Raw genomic sequence first — 20,393 nt, 5'->3', positions numbered from 1 at the left:
AGCTCTCTTCGGAGGGATCCGTCCTCGACCGAACCGCCGTACGCCGGAGTGGAAGCCGCAGTCGACGTGGTGCTCGCCGACGACCAACTCCACCACCCACAGACGCGGGAGAACTCTGTGAGTCCGTAGGTACCCTCCTTCCCCCTAACTCGCCGTGGATCGACACCGGCGACCACCACGAGCCTCGGGCGTCGGTGGAACTCTGTTTTGAGTTTTAAACCTGACGGGTGGGACCCCCTCGTCAGCCTCTCCCCTTCTCCTCTGAAACGTTTTCTGAAAGCGCCTTTGGGCAAAGTACGTTTTCCCTTTGGGTTGGCGTATTTCTAACCGAAACGTTTTCCGTCTTTTCTAAACTAGCCCCTGGATAGTTTCTGTTTCATCACAGATTAGTCCCTGGACTAAAATCTTAATAACTTTTAAACAGAAGATGTTTTGAGTTGATTCTTTTTCTGTCATCTTTATTTTTCTATCTAGTTTTTTATCATATTTATTTGAAAAAAAATTGGAACAATTTTTATGCACGCACGGTATTTACGTTAGTATCCGGTTTCTTTTATGACGTAGATACCGAAGGAGGTGAAGGAGCCGCCAACTTCGCCGAGCTAGACTCCGACTACTCTGAACCAGGCAAGCATGTTTGAACCTTTGATATGATGAGTGTTGTTCATGTTTGCTTGAATGGTTTTTCCCGTGGCATGTTCCTATAACCATTTGTGAATGTTATATTTCATGCAAAGCAAGCTGCAAGTGAGCTTCGAAATTTGACGTGATCGTATGATGGTGAGATAACCTGATCATGTGGTGGCATGATAGGTTGCAAGCTGGTATTGTTGAAGCATGCCAGTTTTATATCAACCATTTAACTCCAGTATTAACATGGATCAAGTCTTGTTCCCGTTCGTCCCCTTTTTGTGCTGCCACATGTTTTCTGCAAAGAATGCGGTTTAGTAAGTTGCAAACCTCTTTCCTTGTACACACCAAATAGAGGGACCGTGATGAGGGTTCCATGGCCCTGGATTAAAGCCCGTCATCTGGTCAGGGGGCATGGGTGTTTCCAGTTGGGACCGACAGGGGGGCACCCCTTAGAGAGCGCGATATAAATTTGATCCCATGCTACTCGAGGTTGTAGCCTCCCCGTCTTAGAGTTTTTCTTGAATGTTGCCTAGGGTGATTCCTGGCAGCGGAATGTGGAATGGGTGTGTACTGGTTAGATGTGTTTCTCCCTAAATACCGTAAACGGAACTAGTCCTTTGTGACTACTGAAATCCGTTGGCTGTGGTTAAAGAGTACAAACTCTGCAGAGTCAAAACCATTCGAGTAACCATGCCCATGGTCAAGGACTTGAACAACATCTCAGTGTCAGAGTCAGTCTCAGTGTCAGTCTCAGTGACAGTCTCATGAGAATAAGCATGAAACCGAGAGTGGTAAACCTGGCTGAATGTTATTCCTGTGGATGGACTAACTAGTTTATTATTATGTGCCGAGTATTCCTTGGGATGATTTACCTTCATGAGCTACTTGAATTCAAATGACGTAATATAAGCCCTTTATGTGATGTCGCTCTGACGTCCGACTGTGGCATTCTTGTTATTTACTTTTGGATATAAGCCCTTTATGTGATGTCGCTCAGACGTCCGACTGTGGCATTCTTGTTATTTACTTTTGAATATAAGCCCTTTATGTGATGTCGCGCAGACGTCCGACTGTGGCATTCTTGTTATTTACTTTTGAATATAAGCCCTTTATGTGATGTCGCGCAGACGTCCGACTGTGGCATTCTTGTTATTTACTTTTGAATATAAACCATTTATGTGATGTCGCGCAGACGTCCGACTGTGGCACCCTTGTTATTTATTTTCATTATAAGCCCTTTTCGAGATGTCGCTTAGACGTCCGACTGTGGCACGTACTGTCATTTACTTTTCAATATAAGCCCTTTATGTGGTGTCGCCCTGACGCCCGACTGCGGCATGTTAATTATTTTCTGCCTTTTGAGGCGTCGCTTCAGACACCCGATCGGTCTTCAACTATTTTATTGGGATTTCGGGAGGACTACCGCCTGACTTCCTTTTTATTTATCATGCAGTTCAAATTTATTACCTGATTGTGCATTACTAATCTGCTCATGTGCATCATGTTTGCATTTGTTATATCTCATGTCCAAACTGTCTTGCGAGTACATTCAAAGTACTCACCTGGCTTGTTGATTTGGCCAGATGTTGACGAAGGCGATCTTATGGATGAAGAGTACGATAGCGAGTCCGACGCCTAGAGGAGTCCCAGTCAGTTCCGTGCGATCCTGGAGTTGGTCATTTGTATTATATACGCTTCCGCTACCTTAAATAAATCATCGAGCCTCACTCCGGCGCTCGATGAGCTGTAAGATTTTGGAGTCATGTCACCCACTTCTCTGTGACATATTCACCACCACTTTTATTACGAGTTAGTAGTTATGCCACCATACCCTTGTGTCATATCCGCCTTTATGTATAATATCGGCGTACTTGTAATAAATTGTTGAGCAGCCTCAGCTCAACCCTGTATAATATTCAGTGCTTCTGGATTTCTGTATCAAGAAGTTGTCTACCAGTAAGAAGTATTTTTCTATACTGGTCCGATAAAAAGGTCGATTTTTCAATAAATGTTTTATTGGAAAACCGGTCCTGACACTAGTGGGAGAAGAGGAGGGGCGGCCAGGGCAGCCACGCGCCCCCTCCCCCTTTAGTCCGAATTGGACAAGGAGGGGGGGCGGCGCCCCCCTTTCCTTCTCTTCCTCTCTCACTTCCCTCTCCTCTCCTACTCCTACTTGGAAAGGGGGAGTCCTACTCCCAGTGGGAGTAGGACTCCTCATGGGGCGCGCTATAGTGGGCCGGCCCCTCCCCCTCCTCCACTCCTTTATATACGGGGAGGGAGGCACCCCTAGGTGACACAACAATTGATCATTGATCTCTTAGCCGTGTGCGGTGCCCCCCTCCACCATAATCCACCTCGGTAATATCATAGCGGTGCTTAGGCGAAGCCCTGCGTCGGTAGCAACATCATGACCGTCATCACGCCATCGTGCTGACGGAACACTCCCTCGAAGCTCTGCTGGATCAGAGTTCGTGGGACGTCATCGAGTTGAACGTGACCTGAACTCGGAGGTGTCGTGCATTCGGTACTTGGATCGGTCAGATCTTGAAGACGTATGACTACATCAACCATGTTGTTCTAACTCTTCCGCTTTCGGTCTACGAGGGTACGTGGACAACACTCTCCCCTCTTGTTGCTATGCGTCACCATGATCTTGCGTGTGCGTAGGAAATTTTTGAAATTACTGTGTTCCCCAACAGTGGCATTCGAGCCAGGTTTATGCGTAGATGTTATATGCACGGGTAGAACACAAGTGAGTTGTGGGCGATACAAGTCATACTGCTTACCAGCATGTCACACTTTGGTTCGGCGCTATTGTTGGATGAAGCGGCCTGGACCGACATTACGCGTACGCTTACGCAAGACTGATTCTACCGACGTGCTTTGCACACAGGTGGCTGGCGGGTGTCAGTTTCTCCAACTTCAGTTGAACCGAGTGTGGCTACGCCCGGTCCTTGTGAAGGTTAAAACAGCACTAACTTGACGAACTATCATTGTGGTTTTGATGCGTAGGTAAGAACGGTTCTTCCTCAGCCCGTAGCAACCACGTAAAACTTGCAACAACAAAGTAGAGGATGTCTAACTTGTTTTTGCAGGGCATGTGTGATGTGATATGGTCAAAACATGATGCTAAATTTTATTGTATGAGATGATCATGTTTTGTAACAAAGTTATCGGCAACTGGCAAGAGCCATATGGTTGTCGCTTTATTGTATGCAATGCAATCGCCCTGTAATTGCTTTACTTTATCACTAAGCGGTAGCGATAGTCGTAGAAGCAATAGTTGGCGAGACGACAACGATGCTACGATGAAGATCAAGGTGTCGCGCCGGTGACGATGGTGATCATGACGGTGCTTTGGAGATGGAGATCACAGGCACAAGATGATGATGGCCATATCATATCATTTATATTGATTGCATGTGATGTTTATCCTTTATGCATCTTATTTTGCTTAGATCGACGGTAGCATTATAAGATGATCTCTCACTAAAATTCAAGGTACAAGTGTTCTCCCTGAGTATGCACCGTTGCAAAAGTTCGTCGTGCCGAGACACCACGTGATGATCGGGTGTGATAAGCTCTACGTTCACATACAACGGGTGCAAGCCAGTTTTGCACATGCAGAATACTCGGATTAAACTTGGCGAGCCTAGCATATGCAGATATGACCTTGAAACACTGAGACCGAAAGGTCGAGCGTGAATCATATAGTAGATATGATCAACATAGTGATGTTCACCATTGAAAACTACTCCATCTCACGTGATGATTGGACATGGTTTAGTTGATTTGGATCACGTGATCACTTAAATGATTAGAGGGACTAGTCGCCGACCCGTGCATTCACACGGGCTAGATATGGGATGCGATTTTCTAGACAAATTTTATTTACCTGGAGTAAGAAATTGAAAAGTCCGGCTATTTTGGTTTGAAAAGTTTCACCTTACCATTGGGTTTAATATCCATGTCGTTTCATAATTATTAAAAGAAAAAATGTATATTAAATAATAGAATATGAAATGAAGCGTATACTTATCTTTTCTCTCTTTAGATAAAGAAATCAAACTACTTATGACTTCTGATGATGTACATAATGCCTTCACAATATTGAAAATATTGTTTTTTCTTATCTGTCCGCTCACCTATCACCTATTATGTGGGTCTCTATAGAAATTAGGCAATTTATTATAATATAGACAATGAGAGAGTTCCCATAATTAATAATAACAAAAACAATTTGACTTAGAATATATATCAACGCAGACATTAGAGACCACTGTTTTATATTAGCCACTTTTCTTGTTCCTTCTTTTCTCAAGAGAAAATACAAAGCTTAATCTTGAATGCATATAGCGGAAATTATAAAGTCATGCATAGTGGAAATAGTCATGTCAATTTGGTTAATGGGGGCATATACTGAAACCAAATTGAAATAATTTGGTATGTACCGTGACCAAACTGAATTTTGAATCAATATATGATACTTACCGAAATACTACTATTGTATTTAAAAATAATTATAATTTATCACCATGCACATGCATCATCTCTAGTATCTACCACCCTATGTATGTAGTTACTACCAATTAAAATACATATTACTATAAAAAACTTTTAAACTTCTTATACTAAGATAGACAGGTACATATGTACATGAACTTAAAAAGGAATCTAACTCAGATTATCACATCGTATTTAACTTGGGCTCCATTACATCCAGGAATTCATACTCAGATAGACAGACTCGAACTTATTAAAACTTAATCACATCGTGTAGAACAAAATTGAATGGAGAAGAGTGAAAAATGTGCAACTATGCTTTTTTAGATTGGATTATTTTTCATCCCGTACACCTGAATCAGATTGCATTTGCATCCATTTGGGGTTGTGGCAGGTGTGTAGCGGTATTGACTACAACGAATTTGTTTTCTTACTTAAGCATATGTTTGGGTTAATGGACAAATAATATGTTTATGTTGTTAAATCTTGAATCAAACATGTTTACAATAGTTGTCTCCACTCTAAACTGGGCATGCATTCATCAGAAATTTAATCTAAATTAACTTACAAAGTTGCAATGCATGGACTGAGGTGACGGCTAATCCTTACTTAGAAGCAATGCAAATTCCGTAGTACAACAATCTGATAGAGAAAAATGAAAGAAGATTGCCATGTCTAACATGAGCTTGCATTGCTTTAGGCAGGGCCCTTTATGGCATGACATGGTTGCCATTGTTCTGCTCCAACTTAGTTTTCAATTGTTTTATGGCATGACATGGTTGCCATTGTTCTGCTCCAACTTAGTTTTCAATTGTTTTATGGCATGACATGGTCGCCATTGTTCTGTGGATAAGGTAAAACTGGACATAAACTTCATGCTTAGTAGTACTACAGAGTTGTTTGGATTTGATATAGCCACCTCGCTGTTCTAAATTTTAGACATCTGATTTGGGGGGATTTTTGGATTTTTGCCATCTAACCGCCCTGCCCCTGTGGACGGCCCATATGCCCCCAATGCCTGCAATTCATGGTGAAGGTATTAACTGTGCTTTTCCAGTAAGTGTAAATTTACCACAATTATTTAACTACTTCCTTCTCTGAATTCCATTGCAGGTCTCATAAACACCGTGACCCAAGTAGTCATTTGGATTTGTGCTACGATTCAGGTGTCTTAAACTTTCTAGATATTTAATTTAATGGCTTTCTTGTTTTCCATTATGTGTGTGGGAACTTTATATGAAAAATCAATTAACTATCAAAAAATTTGCCTCAAACATGAGTAGTTGCAGACAATAACCTGTGTCCAACAATGATGCTAGCTTGGGGAAATAATTTCTGTTAACTGGAGACAACCATAAACAGCTATTTATGGCATCGCCAAACAACTCGTCGTCTTTCAGAGAAATAACTGGAAACATGGAGACCATACATAACTTCAACTATAATAACCCTGGAGACAAAAATTCTACCGCATATTGATGGTTAGAAAGCGAATGGAAAAATGAATATATTTGGATCCTTAAAGAAAAAACGAAATTATGGAAGGTTCAGGCACAACATTGAATGTGAGAAACAAAATCCACATACGTAGAACATGAGAAACGATCAAGGTTTAAGACATACTCCAACGAATTAAATTGACTTACTTAAAAAGCAAACCAAATATTCTTTTCCCCTAAATTAAAAATATTCTATCAAATAAACTCAAAATCAGTACAATGGAAATCATCCAAAGAAAGACAGAAGAATCAAACAACAGACTCTGACATGGAAACCATATATGTACGTGCTGCTCTAGAAAGCCATCGCATGTATGCCTATATTGAGACCTCCATGAGCTGACTGCACCTGCGACAGGAAGCGTGGGAATAAGGTAGCAAGTGCACGTGCCTTTGCATTGGCATTGCATGTCGACCGGCGGTGCAGTGACGGTGTTCCACCCAAGAAGCAGAAAATATAATGTGTATCAAATAAACTCAAAATCAGTACAATGAGAAAACATCAAAAGAAAGACCGAAGAATAAAAACAACAAACTCTGACATGGAAACCATATATGTACGTGCTGCTCTAGAAAGCCATCACATGTATGCCTACATCGAGAACTTCGCGAGCTGACTGCACCTGCGACAGGAAGCATGGGAATAAGGTAGCGAGTGCACATGCCTTTGCATTGGCATTGCATGTTGACCGACGGTGCAGCAACGGTGTTGCACCCAAGAAGAAGTAACGTGATGAATCTGCCATAACGACGGTGGGCAGCTGCTATGGCGCTCAAGCAAATTTCGGATTGACTGATACGTGCACAGATTAATAACATTGCAGAGATACACACGCAGCTAAGCCAACATAGTGTCAAATAATGCAGAGAGAAGATGCCTCTATATTTACAATAACTAATAAGGTAGCGACTGAACATGCCTTTGCATTGGCGTTGCATGTCGACCTGCCATGCAGCGACGGCGTTCCTCCCAAGATGCAGTAATGTGATGAATCCGGTATCACCACGGTGGCCAGCTGCAATGGCGGTCAAGCAAATTTTGGATTGACTGATACTTTCACGGATTTGTAAAATCATAGAGATCACACGCAGCTAAGCCAACATTGTGTCAAATAATGCAGACAGAAGATGCCTCTGTATTTATAATAATTTCCATAGCTCATGATACCATGTTTCTGTTGGAAATCATACAATTTTACCAATAGGCTGACCACTTCATCTAGTTTAATGTCAAGTCTAATAAGATCATTGCTATCGACGTTAATGGCATCCCATAGCTGAATTAGTCCGTCCTTCCGTTTCTAGGGATTTTTCTCATTAGCCTAACTATTCTGACCTTCACTTTCTAGGGGAATGCTTCCCCATTGAGGCTAATTGCATTGCCATATCACACACCATTGTTTTAAACCATATACTGCAAAAAAGAAAGAAAGCATAACTCGAATATAAAAAATTAGTACTTGGTTAAAACAGATAAAAGCTTATAAATTCTGAAGATTGGCAGTACTTGATTAGTCTCAAGGGAAGCTGCTAGCAAATCCATGGGTTTAATTTGAAAAAAGAGATTAAACCTTATCATCAGTCGTTGAATCTGCACTATGTAAGCAACATGTATGATCTAGCCAACAGAACAACGATATCAACAGATCGTGGATTATGGGTACAGTTGGTGTGCTTTCACCTGATCTCCATGAGGAACGTGAGAAAATCCAGGATCCAATTCGTGGAGAGTACAAAACTTTCAGAAGACACAATAGATAAAAACTTGAATCAGAATCCAAAGGAAAAGTGGCGGTCGATGCGATCGTAAACCTGCAACAAACTCACGTGAAAATACGAATCTAATACAGATGAGGAAAACTATTTTGATGTCAAAAACTACTTGAGCATACGAAATCCACACCTTCTGTTTGAGAGAGAAGATCCATTTGTTTTCCATTGGGGAGGAGAGAGATAATCAAGAGGAAAAGATCTGGATGGATTTGTGTTCCAATTGGAAGAGATATTTTTTTGACAAACTGGGAGAGAGATAATGGAGAGGAGGAAGAGATCGTGCAGGGCAAGATATCCTCCAGTGTTTTTTTTTTTGAAACAATATCCTGACGTGTTGTACGTGTATAGTTTTCTTTTCTTGACATTTAGTACATGTATAGCTAATTAGAAGAAGAGATATCTAAAAAAATAGAAGAAACTTTTTTTGAGGGGTAAAAAGTAGAAGAGATAATGGCGTTGTATTCGAGAAGATAGAGATTTTCGTTATTAGACAATGAGAACTGTTGCGAGGCCTTCTGAGGGATTAATATTATTGGCCCAATTGAGAAAAAAACTGGAATACAATTTTTTCCGTCCATAACATATCAGTAGATCTGAACCGTAATAATTTGGTCCCACCAGATAAACGGCTGCTAATTTCTAATTAACGTAAGAATTTTTTGGGAGTCGCTAATCAGTAGATCAGTAGATCTGAACCATAAAAATTCGGTCCCACCAGATAAACAACTGCTAATTTCTAATTAACGTGAGAATTTATTGGGAGTCACTAATTAGTATAGGTATAGATGTCTATCTAAGTGGGAGTTCTTAAGTGATATGATTAATTGAACTTTAAATTTATCATGAACTTAGTCCTGGTAGTATTAGCATATCTATGTTGTAGATCAATAGCTCGCGTTTAGCTCTCCTGTTTTATTTTTGATATGTTCCTAGAGAAAACTATGTTGAAAGATGATAGTAGCAATGATGCGGACTTGGTCCGTGGTCTGAGGATTATCTTCATTGCTGCACGGAAGAATTATGTCCTTGGTGCACCGCTAGGTGACAGACCGGTTGCAGGAGCAGATGCAGACGTTGTGAACGTTTGGCAAGCTCGATATGATGACTACTTGATAGTTTAGTGCGCCATGCTTTATGGCTTAAAATCGGGGCTCAAAGACGTTTTTTGAAACTCCACGGAGCATATGAGATGTTTCAAGAGTTGAAATTAGTATTTCAGACTCATGCCATGTCGAAAGGTATGAGACCTTTGACAAGTACTTTGCCTACAAAATGGAGGAGAATAGCTCATCTAGTGAGCATGTGTTCAGAATGTCTGAGTACTACAATCACTTGAATCAAGTGGGAGTTAATCTTCCAGATAAGATAGTGATTGACAAAGTTCTCTAGTCACTATCACCAAGTTACTAGAACTTCGTGATGAACTATAATATGCAAGGGATAACAGAAACGATTCCCAAGCTCTTCGTGATGCTGAGATCGACGAAGGTAGAAATCAAGAAAAGTATCAAGTGTTGATGGTTGACAAGACCACTAGTTTCAAGAAAAGGGCAAAGGGAAGAAGGGGAACTTAAAAAAGAACGGTAAGCAAGTTGCTGCTCAAGTGAAGAAGCCCAATTCTGGACCTAAGCCTGAGACTAAGTGCTTCTACAACAAAGGGACTGGTCACTGGAAGTGGAACTGCCCTAGATACTTGGCGGATAAGAAGGATGGCAAAGTGAACAAAGGTATATTGGATATACATGTTATTGATGTGTACTTTACTAGTGTTTATAGCAACCCCTCGACATTTGATACTGGTTCAGTTGCTAAGAGTAGTAACTCGAAACGGGAGTTGCAGAATGAACGGAAACTAGTTAAGGGCGAGGTGACGATGTGTGTTGGAAGTAGTTCCAAAATTGATATGATCATCATCGCACACTCCCTATACTTTCGGGATTAGTGTTGAACCTAAATAAGTATTATTTGGTGTTTGCGTTGAGCATGAATATGATTTGATCATGTTTATTGCAATACGGTTATTCATTTAAGTTAGATAATAATTGTTGTTCTGTTTACATGAATAAAACCTTCTATGGTCATACACCCAATGAAAATGGTTTGTTGGATTTCGATCGTAGTGACACACATATTTATAATATTGAAGCCAAAGATGCAAAGTTAATAATGACTAGTCGCCAACCCGTGCATTCGCACGGGCTGGTTTTCAATTTGTGGTTTTCACCACCACTAAATTCTATTCGTTTCACTACAATATGTGCAACCTGTTGTCACTTGAAATGATTATATAATAGTGCGAGGGGTAGAAAGAATAGATTGAAGAGTTTAGAAACAAACTATTGGTTATAGAGTTTAATAACAAAAACTTAATGATGCAAATAGTAGAGGAAGTCCAATTGCACTATATTTCATTTTGCGTCAGGTTAACAATTTTCTTTTGATTTCGTTTGGAACACACACAGAAGAAAAATGCAGCAGTCAAATATATACAGGATATTAAAACATGGAGAGATAATAGTATAAGCATATGCAATTCTACTTGTACGCCAGTCCATAAGTAGGAAATACTAAACCGCCAAGCTACTAATTAAATCCCAAATTATTTCCTGCAATTTAGGTAATATAGTATTTTTAAGATATAAGGGAGCTAACTGGAATTCACACTACTTTGTACATGTTTTCTTTATAATATATTTTTAGATTACAACATAATCTAATTCTTGATGATTTATACACGAATAAGTTAACTAAAATATTACGTATAACCCAAGGCTTTGTAACATGTGTCTGCATGAGCAGATAGTTCTACATCTTGAGTACAGCAAAAAATGCCCCAGAGACTAAAAAAAGGTCCTAAAGTCTGTTAGAAATCAGGTCCAACTTTGCAACTAATTTTTGTTCACAAATTAGTTCTATGGGAACGACCTGATACATACTCATATAAACCATGAATCGTTCCGAATTAATAAACTAATATAGTGACGATACAAAACATATGAATTAGTAGGTTAACACATGTGCTTTCAAATATATTGGAAATGGCCTGTGCAATATGTACTGTGAATGATCTAACAAAATAGGAGTGCATCACACATAGTATGCATGCATACGCAACAAAATTAAAACCAACATTCTGGGTGAGAACATCTGCAGGCATACCAAAAATAAAGACCTGGCGTTGGGGCATTAAACGTAGAGAATATATGTAATGCATTATAGGAACTTGACTTTGGATCACACTGGATTGAGAATTACATGTAAGTGTAATGATTAAGCACAACGTTGCACAAAGCAAGATTTCTTGGTTGGTAAACTCGTAGCTATAGCTTTGCTTGGGGCATCTGCATGAAATTGCTTGACCTGGTACTACGTGGGACTGCAGGGGGCCATCGAATTTGCCTCAGCATTAATGGTCCTTATGCCACGGTTCCTACTGTTCCTCAGCATTTGGCATTGGGTTTTTCTACTGTCCATTTGGCTGCAAGATCTGCAACCACATTAGATAGATCGACTAAGGAGAAAAATGAACGCCATGACTGCGGCTCCGTGAGGGAATTACAAATTTCTACGTAATATCAATATATGACTCGAGGATGATCTACAAAATCGACCTGTATGGTACATCCCTCCTTTTGTTAAGAAAAAACAGGAAATAGATGATCATGTAGGGGTTGTAAAGAGGAGAAAATAGTGGAGTATCACAAGAATACGATCTTAGCCTTCTTGAATTGATTCCTTTGAAGGTCACCTTTACACTACAACACAACAGGATGAAGGTCTCCAGTAATTAGGACCCCATGTGTATTTACTTTTTTTAATAGTTTATATTGTTGACCACATGTGTATTTAGTACAGTACGTCCATGTTGTACATATACATGGTCTTTTCACATTGAATGCAAATAATTGCTGGGCACACATTTAAAATTTCCTTTCAAACTTTTTGATGTCAAGAAATTGTTGTTTCTTCTTGTGGGTCTCAGTTAGCCCCTGAAAAGGATGAGAGTTGGGTTACCCCGGGCTTCAATGTCTGATTAGCATGTGTGCTTGACGGACGGCTGTACAATCGATGATATCGCAATGCTTGTAATAAGTCCAGTTTCAATACGATCAGATGACGCCACGGTGGGGTACAGCGGCTAGCATGACTTCATGTTATGTGAGCTTCAATCTGATCAGATGACACCACGGTGGCGTACAACGGCCAGCATGACTTCATGTTATGTGACTATTATACCTTGATGGCACGGGCTTATATCTTCTTGTTATGACGGTGACAATTTTGTGTCCTTGTGTTTTGTGCTCTTCTGGCCATGAAACATAGGGTTTCAGTGTACGCAGAGATAAGAGATGAGACACATGGCATAACGAATGAAATTCATGCTGTAAAAAAATTCACCACGCTACTTGTGAATGCATCATGCAAAGGTAGTAAAGTAAAAAGCAAAAAACTAAAGCAGTATAATTGCCAACGCTCTAAGCTTGCTTTAGCATGTGTATACGCACATAGGGTTGTATAGATCAAACCTAGATACTGACATTACTTCACATACGGAGGACCAAGTCGGCGGCGTCAGCGGCGTACAACAGGATCCTCGAGCTGACCGGCATTCATCCTCACGGATTCACCATGGTTAGATATTCTAATCATAACATGCACATCCTTATCCGGCGGAACTATAGCAGAGCTTTCTTTTTCACTGCACACGTACGTGATCAGCATTGTTTCAGGCAAGACATGATTCAGTTATATATTACGTTTCCAGTCATGCATGTGTTAATCAAAACTGGAAGAGAGATTGAGGAGTTTCTGGTTGGCAGTCCACAAACTTAGACAAAAGGATGATTATTTTATCGGCATACCTGATCGCTCCCCTAACTGAAGCGGCCGGTCGGTGTCACCGGCAACTTGGCCCCTGCTGCAGTTCTGCACTTCCTGCCACATATCACTTCCTCGATGGATGCTGGCATTGGCCAAGGTGCTGCGCTGCCTGCCCGCCGCGTTTCAGGTTTGCCTCTGATCTTGACAACCACGAGATCCAGCAGGTCCCGGGAGTCGCAAGTTGGAAGCGATCATAGGCAGAACAGCGGCGCAATCTTGTGTGTGGCTGCTGTATTGTTAGATGGACAAAGGGCACATGTGGGAGTTAAATTTGGCCTTCCCCCGATAGATGGGCCTATGCGCAAGAGACAAACCGGCCTGCTAAGACCACGGACTGTTGTACATGATGCAAATCGCCTTGGTCGTTTGCTAGATAAATCACCACCATTATAACTCGGTCCCACGGGATTAACGGATCCGAATTACTAATTAACGTGGGAATTTCTAGGAAGTCTGTAATTAGTATAGGTATAGATAGATAGATAGTGCAAATTATTTGTGACACTGCCGTTTAGGTCATGTTGGTGTAAAGCGCATAAAGAAACTCCATGCTGATGGGATTTTGGAATCACTTGATGCTTGCGAACCATGCCTTATGGGCAAGATGACTAAGACTCCGTTCACCGGAACAATGGAGCGAGCAACTGATTTATTGGAAATGATACATACTGATGTATGCGATCCGATAAGTGTTGAGGCTCGCGGCGGGTTTCGCTATTTTCTGACCTTCACAGATGATTTGAGCAGATATAGGTATATCTGCTTAATGAAACACAAGTCTGAAACATTTGAAAAGTTCAAAATATTTCAGAGTGAAGTGAAGAATCGTCGTAACAAGAAAATAAAGTTTCTATGATCTGATCGCGGAGACGAATATTTGAGTTACGAGTTTGGCCTTCATTTAAAACTATGCGGAATAGTTTCGCAACTCACGCCACCTGGAACACCATAGTGTAATGGTTGTCCGAACATCGTAACCGTACTTTACTAGATATGGTACGGTCTATGATGTCTCTTACCGATTTACCACTACCGTTTTGGGGTTATGCATTAGAGACAGCTGCATTCACGTTAAATAGGGCACCATCTAAATCCGTTGAGATGACACTGTATGAACTGTGGTTTAGCAAGAAACCAAAGTTGTCGTTTCTTAAAGTTTGGGGCTGCGATGCTTATGTGAAGAAGTTTCAACCTGATAAGCTCGAACCCAAATCGGAGAAATGCATCTTCATAAGATACCCAAAGGAGACAGTTGGGTACACCTTCTATCACTGATCCGAAGGCAAATTCGTTGCTTAGAGTGGATCCTTTATAGAAAAAGAGTTTTCTCGAAAGAAGTGAGTGGGAGGAAAGTAGAACTTGATAAGGTAATTGTACCTTCTCCCGAATTGGAAAGTAGTTCATCACAGAAATCAGTTCCAGTGATGTCTACACCAACTAGAGAGGAAGTTAATGATGATGATCATGAAACGTCGGATCAAGTTACTACAGAACTTCGTAGATCAACCAAAGCACGATCCGCACTAGAGTGGTACGGTAATCCTATACTGGAAGTCATGTTACTAGACCATGATAAACCTACGAACTATGAGGAAGCGATGATGAGCCCAGATTCCACAAAATGGCTTGAGGCCATGAAATCTGAGATGGATCCATGTATGAGAACAAAGTATGGACTTTGGTTGACTTGGCCGATGATCGGCAAGCCATCGAGAATAAATGGATCTTCAAGAAGAAGACATGCACTGATGGTAATATTATTGTCTACAAAGCTCGACTTATTGCGAAAGGTTTTCGACAAGTTCAAGGAGTTGACTACGATGAGACCTTCTCACCCGTAGCGATGCTTAAGTCCATCCGAATCATGTTAGCGAATTGACACATTTTATGAAATCTGGCAAAATGGATGTCAAAACTATATTCCTTAATGGATTTCTTAAAGTAGAGTTGTATATGATGCAACCAGAAGGTTTTGTCGATCCTAAAAGTGCTAACAAAGTGTGCAAGCTCCAGCAATCCATCTATGGACTGGTGCAAGCATCTCGGAGTTGGAATATACGCTTTGATGAGTTGATCAAAGCATATAGTTTTATACAGACTTGCGGTGAAAAAGAAAGTGAGTGGGAGCACTACATCCTTTCTGATAAATATATGTGAATGACATATTATTGATCGGAAATGATGTAGAATTTTCTGGAAAGCATAAAGGAGTATCTGAAAGGAGTTTTTCAAAGAAAGACCTCGGTGAAGCTGCTTACATATTGAGAATCAAGATCTATAGAGATAGATCAAGACGCTTGATAAGTTTTTTCCATGAATACATACCTTGACAAGTTTTTAAAGTAGTTCAAAATGGAACTGTCAAAGAAAGAGTTCTTGCCTGTGTTGCAACCCTGTGAAGTTGAGTAAGACTCAAAGCCCGACCACGACAGAAGATAGAGAGAGAATGAGAAGTCTTCCCTATGCCTCAGTCATAGGTTATATAAAGTATGCTATGCTATGTACCAGACCTATTGTGTACCTCACCATGAGTTTGGCAAGAGGGTACAATAGTGATCCTGGAGTGGATCATTGGACAGCGGTCAAAACTATCCTTAGTAGAATAAGGAAATATTTCTCGGTTATGGAGGTGATAAATAGTTCGTTGTAAAGAGTTACGTCGATGCAAGCTTTGACACCGATCTGGATGACTCTAAATCTCGATCTAGATACATATTGAAAGTGGGAGCAATTAGCTAGAGTAGCACCATGAAGAGTATTGTAGACATAGAAATTTGCAAAATACATACGGATCTGAATGTTGCAGACCCGTAGACTAAACGTCTCTCACAAGCAAAACATAATCACACCTTAGTACTCTTTGGGTATTAATCACATAGCGATGTGAACTAGATTACTGACTCTAGTAAACCCTTTGGGTGTTGGTCACATGTCGATGTGAACTATGGGTATTAACCACATAAAGATATGAACTATTGATGTTAAATCACATGGCGATGTGAACTAGATTATTGACTCTAGTGCAAGTTATTATTTATTTCCTTATTTCATGATAAATGTTTATTATTCATGCTAGAATTGTATTAACCGGAAACTTGATACATGTGTGAATACATAGACAAAACAATGTGTCCCTAGTATGCCTCTACTTGACTAGCTTATTCATCAAAGATGGTTATGTTTCCAAGCCATAGACATGTGTTGTCATTTGATGAACAACATCACATCATTAGGAGAATGATGTGATGGACAGGACCCATTCATTATCTTAGCATTTTGATCATTACAGTTTTATTGCTACTGCTTTCTTCATGACTTATACATGTTCCTCGGACTCTGAGATTGTGCAACTCCCGAATATCCAGACGAACACTTTGTGTGCAATCAAACGTCACAACATAAATGGGTGATTATAAAGATGCTCTACAGGTGTTTCCGAAGGTGTTTGTTGGGTTGGCATGAATCAAGATTAGGATTTGTCACTCCGTGTATCGGAGAGGTATCTCTGGGCCCTCTCGGTAATACTCATCAATATAAGCCTTGCAAGCAATGTGACTAAAGAGTTAGTTGCGGGATGAAGTATTACAGAACGAGTAAAGAGACTTTCCGGTAACGAGATTGAACTAGGTATTGAGATATCGACGATCGAATCTCGGGCAAGTAACATACCGATGACAAAGGGGAGAACGTATGTTGTTATGCGGTTTGACCGATAAAGATCTTCGTAGAATATGTGGGAGCCAATATGAGCAGCCAGGTTCCTCTATTGGTTATTGATCGGAGACGTGTCTCGGTCATGTCTACATAGTTCTCGAACCCATAGGGTCCGCACGCTTAAAGTTCGGTGACGATCGGTATTATGAGTTTTTGTGTTTTGATGTACCGAAGGTAGTTCAGAGTCCCGGATATGATCACGGACATGACGAGGAGTCTCGAAATGGTTGAGACGTAAAGATCGATATATTGGACGACTATGTTAGGACACCGGAAGTGTTTCGGGAGGTTTCAGACATATAGCGGAGTACCGGGGGTTACCGGAACCCCTCGGAGAGTTTATTGGGCCTATTGGGCCCTTGTTTGAGAAGAGGAGGGGCGGCCAGGGCAGCCACGCGCCCCCTCCCCTCTAGTCCGAATTAGACAAGGAGGGGGGCGGCGCCCCCCTTTCCTTCTCTTGCTCTCTCCCTTCCCTCTCCTCTCCTACTCCTACTTGGAAAGGGGAACTCCTACTCCCGGTGGGAGTAGGACTCCTCATGGGGCGCGCCACAGGGGGCCGACCCCCTCCTCGTCCTCCACTCCTTTATATACGGGGAGGGAGGCACCCCTTGGTGACACAACAATTGATCATTGATCTCTTAGCCGTGTGTGGTGCCCCCCTCCACCATAATCCACCTCGGTAATATCGTAGCGGTGCTTAGGCGAAGCCCTGCGTCGGTAGCAACATCATCACGGTCATCACGCCGTCGTGTTGACGGAACTCTCCCTCGAAGCTCTGCTGGATCAGAGTTTGTGGGACGTCATCGAGTTGAACGTGTGCTGAACTCGGAGGTGCCGTGCGTTCGGTACTTGGATCGGTCGGATCGTGAAGGCGTACGACTACATCATCCGCGTTGTTCTAACGCTTCCGCTTTCGGTCTACGAGGGTACATGGAGAACACTCTTCCCTCTCGTTGCTATGCATCACCATGATCTTGTGTGTGCGTAGGAAATTTTTGAAATTACTGCGTTCCCCAACAGATGCAGCAAAGTAGCGTAAGTATTTCCCTCAGTTTTTGAGAACCAAGGTATCAATCCAGTAGGAGGTTACACACAAGTCGCCTAGTACCTGCACAAACAATCAAGAACCTTGCAACCAACGTGATAAAGGGGTTGTCAATCCCTTCACGGCCACTTGCAAAAGTGAGATCTGATAAAGATAATAAGATAAATATTTTTGGTATTTTTGTTGTATAGATTGGAAAATAAAGATTGCAAAATAAACGGCGACAAAAATAGCTAGTTGACGGGAAACTAATTAAGGACAGTATAACTGAACCCCTTCCCTGCCCTCTCACGCATCCACACTTTTCTAGCCGATCGTGTCATCAGACTGGTTTTGGCCGTTAATTGCTGTGTAATCTTGTGCTTTGTCGCTAATGGGCCTGCTGTCCTTGAGGGCAGCTACTCCGATGGAAAAATTGGTGCACTGTGGTTAACTGGGCCTGTCTTGCGCACAAAGCCCATCTAACACCACAACGATTCGATCCGCAGATCCAGTATAGCCCCCGCTCCCTTCCATATTCTCGCTCTTCTCGTGACCTGTCGTCCGTCTCACAACCTGACGAACCCGGTGTGCCGCGGCCGTCGCGCCGATCTCCCACTGTAGCACCGCCACCATCCCCGCTGCTCCCCATGTACCTTTCCAGTAGACCTAGATGGCAACGGCGGACAGGAGCGAATCGCCAAGTGCCTCTCCCAGAGGAACACACACGGTGGTGGTAGGGACGGCGACCGCAACTAATCTCACGAGCCGCACTCCGGCTGGATCCCCATCTCTCCGTTCGCGCCTCCATTTTCACCTCCCACAGTGTCGCGCACCATGGTGATGGAGACCATATTGGTTCACCTCAACGCTCAACCAGGTAAACCCTAACCCTACCCCTTTGCCCGATTTAGAAATCTGAATCCTCTCTCAAATCAAAACTTCACTGTTCTTCTTCGCTTCAGGATCTTCTGGTGGGAAGCAAGCCTCATGTCCTGTCCTTCTTATTTGGTAAATACGGGATTAGCTCCAGATTTTGAGTCCGGCGGCCGCAAATATGCAAATATCTAACATCTAGATCTAGGACCACGAGGGCGAGCGCTTGGTCATCCCCACACCCTGCAATTTCACTTGAACTTCGATAGTGGAACGCCTATTTTTGGGCTACTTGTTCTGTGAGGGTTTAAAGTAGCAGCTATATGCCACATTTATCTTATATGTTATTTGTGTAAAAATAATAATTTGTTTATGGCTAACCTCCCAACTCTTTTGTAGATTTGACTGGGCCTATTTCATGTGCTACATACATGGACATTGGCATGCCCTTTACGTAGTTTGAGAGTGACACCAAGCTAATAGACAACGTCCAGATGGTGAATCTGCGCTTGTTCGACGCCAACTTGCCAAGGCAACTAAGGCAAGCAGACACATATGCATTTGTTCTTGGGGTCTATTGGTCCTGGAGTGTGCTTGATGAAATGATAACAGTGTTGTGTGTTGTTGTGATGACATATTTACAAGGTTGGAACACTGGTACAAGAACGACAACAGAGGTAATGCACATTTTAGGTAGCAGTTAGACTGAATATTATAGTTCAAGTATAATTCTGATTTGGTGTATTAATGCATGTTGTGCTTGATAGATTGTCCTATAACCTGTTGGTGAATGCTCCTTCCCAGAGTGAGAATCTTATTGTTGCATAAAACAAAACAAAAAATGGTGAAACCTTATGGAGTAATCGTCATGATGGTAAATTAGCACCTCACCATCCAAGCTCTTCCCTTCCCCATGATGGTTACGACAACGGCGATGACCTTCCTTTCTCTTTTGGACTAAAGTTTATTATTCTAGGGTCCGGTGCCTTGAGTTCACTTTTGTGTTACTGTGGACGTACATGATAGTAGACTCTAGATAACCAGTGTGTTTGAGTAGACTAAATGCAATAATCTTAAAGGTAAAATCAATCATGTTTGACTTTTTAAAATAGTTCAATGCGCCGAAATAGACAAAATGCATCAATGTTAGGCAACAGTAATGTTTGTATTGATGGATCAATCAGGTCCTTAATATTCTATGTATTTTGAAAATTGTTCAGAGAATTACATGATCGAGCTACCCTATATATGCAACTTCATTTATGATAACTCAACTTCTAAAGGAGCTTCAAATCACAGGATCATCTAATAACATTTGGGCCATATACAAGTTATAAACATTGAAGGTATGGTAATCCCAACCGTTCAGTGGAAAGAAGGAAAAGGTAAGCAGCAAGGAACCTCTCTGATAATGAAGAAACTATTAATGTAACATTTATTTTCTTGATTACTTGTTGGCTTGTGCTTTAAGGCTCTTGTATTAGTGTTTG

The sequence above is a fragment of the Aegilops tauschii genome, chromosome 3 (genome assembly GCF_002575655.3).
Source record: "Aegilops tauschii subsp. strangulata cultivar AL8/78 chromosome 3, Aet v6.0, whole genome shotgun sequence".
NCBI classification, from domain to species: Eukaryota; Viridiplantae; Streptophyta; class Magnoliopsida; order Poales; family Poaceae; genus Aegilops; species Aegilops tauschii.
Note: the sequence above shows the minus strand (reverse complement) of the source record.